This window comes from Leptonotus elevatus, unplaced genomic scaffold, assembly GCF_054856555.1.
Source record: "Leptonotus elevatus isolate MCC_2025b unplaced genomic scaffold, RoL_Lele_1.0 HiC_scaffold_148, whole genome shotgun sequence".
Lineage (NCBI taxonomy): Eukaryota > Metazoa > Chordata > Actinopteri > Syngnathiformes > Syngnathidae > Leptonotus > Leptonotus elevatus.
In genome coordinates this window covers 32,501-37,500 of record NW_028233539.1, presented here as the reverse complement: position 1 = coordinate 37,500, position 5,000 = coordinate 32,501, and positions in this window count along the sequence as shown.

The window sequence follows — 5,000 nt, the reverse complement described above, 5'->3', positions numbered from 1 at the left end:
AGGAGCCGCCCGCCCGAACACCGGCGCGAGGCCGGCCGGCGGGGGCCCTCCGAAGGCGGGTCTTGGATGCCGTTCGTACGTGGGAGAAGGTGCGGCGTGTCGCGGGCGACGGCCTGCTGCCGAGGCTCCGGAGGCTCCGGGGGCGGCGCTCTGAAAATATCCGGAAGATCGGCCGACTTGGAAAAAAATTTGAGAACCGGGGCTGAGGAGGGGGAAAATCTGGCCAGGGAGGCCGACCCGAAGTGCCTCTAAGTCGGATAGGGATTGGGCGAAACTCCCTTGGAAGTGGCACTCTGAAAAAATTTCCAAGTTTGGCTGACTTAGAAAAAATTCGAGAACCAGGATGAGGAGGGGGAAAATGTGGCCAGTCAGGCCGACCTGAAGTGCCTCTTAGGCGGATAAGGGTTGGGCGAAACTCCCTTGAAAGTGGCACTCTGAAAAAATTTCCAAGTTTGGCTGACTTAGAAAAAATTCGAGAACCAGGATGAGGAGGGGGAAAATGTGGCCAGTCAGGCCGACCCGAAGTGCCTCTTAGGCGGATAGGGGTTGGGCGAAACTCCCTTGAAAGTGGCACTCTGAAAAAATTTCCAAGTTGGGCTGACTTAGAAAAAATTCGAGAACCAGGATGAGGAGGGGGAAAATGTGGCCAGTCAGGCCGACCCGAAGTGCCTCTTAGGCGGATAGGGGTTGGGCGAAACTCCCTTGAAAGTGGCACTCTGAAAAAATTTCCAAGTTTGGCTGACTTAGAAAAAATTCGAGAACCAGGATGAGGAGGGGGAAAATGTGGCCAGTCAGGCCGACCTGAAGTGCCTCTTAGGCGGATAAGGGTTGGGCGAAACTCCCTTGAAAGTGGCACTCTGAAAAAATTTCCAAGTTTGGCTGACTTAGAAAAAATTCGAGAACCAGGATGAGGAGGGGGAAAATGTGGCCAGTCAGGCCGACCCGAAGTGCCTCTTAGGCGGATAGGGGTTGGGCGAAACTCCCTTGAAAGTGGCACTCTGAAAAAATTTCCAAGTTTGGCTGACTTAGAAAAAATTCGAGAACCAGGATGAGGAGGGGGAAAATGTGGCCAGTCAGGCCGACCCGAAGTGCCTCTTAGGCGGATAGGGGTTGGGCGAAACTCCCTTGAAAGTGGCACTCTGAAAAAATTTCCAAGTTTGGCTGACTTAGAAAAAATTCGAGAACCAGGATGAGGAGGGGGGAAATGTGGCCAGTCAGGCCGACCCGAAGTGCCTCTTAGGCGGATAGGGGTTGGGCGAAACTCCCTTGAAAGTGGCACTCTGAAAAAATTTCCAAGTTTGGCTGACTTAGAAAAAATTCGAGAACCAGGATGAGGAGGGGGGAAATGTGGCCAGTCAGGCCGACCCGAAGTGCCTCTTAGGCGGATAGGGGTTGGGCGAAACTCCCTTGAAAGTGGCACTCTGAAAAAATTTCCAAGTTTGGCTGACTTAGAAAAAATTCGAGAACCAGGATGAGGAGGGGGGAAATGTGGCCAGTCAGGCCGACCCGAAGTGCCTCTTAGGCGGATAGGGGTTGGGCGAAACTCCCTTGAAAGTGGCACTCTGAAAAAATTTCCAAGTTTGGCTGACTTAGAAAAAATTCGAGAACCAGGATGAGGAGGGGGGAAATGTGGCCAGTCAGGCCGACCCGAAGTGCCTCTTAGGCGGATAGGGGTTGGGCGAAACTCCCTTGAAAGTGGCACTCTGAAAAAATTTCCAAGTTTGGCTGACTTAGAAAAAATTCGAGAACCAGGATGAGGAGGGGGGAAATGTGGCCAGTCAGGCCGACCCGAAGTGCCTCTTAGGCGGATAGGGGTTGGGCGAAACTCCCTTGAAAGTGGCACTCTGAAAAAATTTCCAAGTTTGGCTGACTTAGAAAAAATTCGAGAACCAGGATGAGGAGGGGGGAAATGTGGCCAGTCAGGCCGACCCGAAGTGCCTCTTAGGCGGATAGGGGTTGGGCGAAACTCCCTTGAAAGTGGCACTCTGAAAAAATTTCCAAGTTTGGCTGACTTAGAAAAAATTCGAGAACCAGGATGAGGAGGGGGGAAATGTGGCCAGTCAGGCCGACCCGAAGTGCCTCTTAGGCGGATAGGGGTTGGGCGAAACTCCCTTGAAAGTGGCACTCTGAAAAAATTTCCAAGTTTGGCTGACTTAGAAAAAATTCGAGAACCAGGATGAGGAGGGGGGAAATGTGGCCAGTCAGGCCGACCCGAAGTGCCTCTTAGGCGGATAGGGGTTGGGCGAAACTCCCTTGAAAGTGGCACTCTGAAAAAATTTCCAAGTTTGGCTGACTTAGAAAAAATTCGAGAACCAGGATGAGGAGGGGGGAAATGTGGCCAGTCAGGCCGACCCGAAGTGCCTCTTAGGCGGATAGGGGTTGGGCGAAACTCCCTTGAAAGTGGCACTCTGAAAAAATTTCCAAGTTTGGCTGACTTAGAAAAAATTCGAGAACCAGGATGAGGAGGGGGAAAATGTGGCCAGTCAGGCCGACCCGAAGTGCCTCTTAGGCGGATAGGGGTTGGGCGAAACTCCCTTGAAAGTGGCACTCTGAAAAAATTTCCAAGTTTGGCTGACTTAGAAAAAATTCGAGAACCAGGATGAGGAGGGGGAAAATGTGGCCAGTCAGGCCGACCCGAAGTGCCTCTTAGGCGGATAGGGGTTGGGCGAAACTCCCTTGAAAGTGGCACTCTGAAAAAATTTCCAAGTTTGGCTGACTTAGAAAAAATTCGAGAACCAGGATGAGGAGGGGGAAAATGTGGCCAGTCAGGCCGACCTGAAGTGCCTCTTAGGCGGATAGGGGTTGGGCGAAACTCCCTTGAAAGTGGCACTCTGAAAATATTTCCAAGTTGGGCTGACTTAGAAAAAATTCGAGAACCAGGCTGAGGAGGGGACCATCTGGCAAGGGAGTCCGACCTAAAGTGCATCTAAAGCGGATATGGGTTGGTCGAGCCTCCCTTGATTTGCCCTGGAGCTCCCACGTCTTAAAAAGGTCTCTCCTATAATTGTACACCAACCATTTTGAGGTTTGGGTGCAAACCTCTCGAATGGGGGGACTCGGTCCCCTATCTACAGCGCCCCTAATGACGACAGGTGGTACTGCGCCCCTGGTAGCCCGGCCATTGAAAATGAATGGGCCCATTCATTTCAATGGGGAATTTCGACCCCTGGTTGCCCGCCATTCATTTCAATGGGGAATTTCGACCCCTGGTCGCCCGCCATTCATTTCAATGGGGACTTTCGACCCCTGGTTGCCCGCCATTCATTTCAATGGGGGATTTCGACCCCTGGTCGCCCGCCATTCATTTCAATGGGGGATTTCGACCCCTGGTAGCCCGCCATTCATTTCAATGGGGGACTTCGACCCCTGGTAGCCCGCCATTCATTTCAATGGGGGACTTGGACCCCTGGTAGCCCGCCATTCATTTCAATGGGGGATTTCGACCCCTGGTCGCCCGCCATTCATTTCAATGGGGGATTTCGACCCCTGGTCGCCCGCCATTCATTTCAATGGGGGATTTCGACCCCTGGTAGCCCGCCATTCATTTCAATGGGGGACTTCGACCCCTGGTAGCCCGCCATTCATTTCAATGGGGGACTTGGACCCCTGGTAGCCCGCCATTCATTTCAATGGGGGATTTCGACCCCTGGTCGCCCGCCATTCATTTCAATGGGGGACTTCGACCCCTGGTTGCCCGCCATTCATTTCAATGGGGGATTTCGACCCCTGGTCGCCCGCCATTCATTTCAATGGGGGATTTCGACCCCTGGTAGCCCGCCATTCATTTCAATGGGGGACTTCGACCCCTGGTTGCCCGCCATTCATTTCAATGGGGGACTTCGACCCCTGGTTGCCCGCCATTCATTTCAATGGGGGATTTCGACCCCTGGTTGCCCGGCATTCGTTCCTATGTGGCGGGGGATTTCAACCCCAGGTCGCCCTCGTGTGGTTCTTTTTGGCGCAGCTGACGGGCTCCGCTGCTCATGGAGGTTTGCTAGTGGAGGATAACCCCCTGCCTGGGCAACTCGAACGCCCGGCATTCGTTCCTTTGTGGCGGGGGATTTCAACCCCAGGCCGCCCTCGTGTGGTTCTTTTTGGCGCAGCTGACGGGCTCCGCTGCTCATGGAGGTTTGCTAGTGGAGGATAACCCCCTGCCTGGGCAACTCGAACGCCCGGCATTCGTTCCTATGTGGCGGGGGATTTCAACCCCAGGTCGCCCTCGTGTGGTTCTTTTTGGCGCAGCTGACGGGCTCCGCTGCTCATGGAGGTTTGCTAGTGGAGGATAACCCCCTGCCTGGGCAACTCGAACGCCCGGCATTCGTTCCTATGTGGCGGGGGATTTCAACCCCAGGTCGCCCTCGTGTGGTTCTTTTTGGCGCCGCTGACGGGCTCCGCTGCTCATGGAGGTTTGCTAGTGGAGGATAACCCCCTGCCTGGGCAACTCGAACGCCCGGCATTCATTCCTATGGGGCGGGGGATTTCAACCCCAGGTCGCCCTCGTGTGGTTCTTTTTGGCGAAGCTGACGGGCTCCGCTGCTCATGGAGGTTTGCTAGTGGAGGATAACCCCCTGCCTGGGCAACTCGAACGCCCGGCTCCCCCCCGGTCCGCTGGAGCTCCTCCGACGGCCAGCAACAAGCCCCGAAGACGGGCGCGCTCCCCGCGGTCCGCTGGAGCTCCGCCAACGGCCAGCAACAAGCCCCGAAGACGGGCGCGCTCCCCGCGGTCCGCTGGAGCTCCGCCAACGGCCAGCAACAAGCCCCGAAGACGGGCGCGCTCCCCGCGGTCCGCTGGAGCTCCTCCAACGGCCAGCAACAAGCCCCGAAGACGGGCGCGCTCCCCGCGGTCCGCTGGAGCTCCTCCAACGGCCAGCAACAAGCCCCGAAGACGGGCGCGCTCCCCGCGGTCCGCTGGAGCTCCGCCAACGGCCAGCAACAAGCCCCGAAGACGGGCGCGCTCCCCCCGGTCCGCTGGAGCTCCTCCAACGGCCAGCAACAAGCCC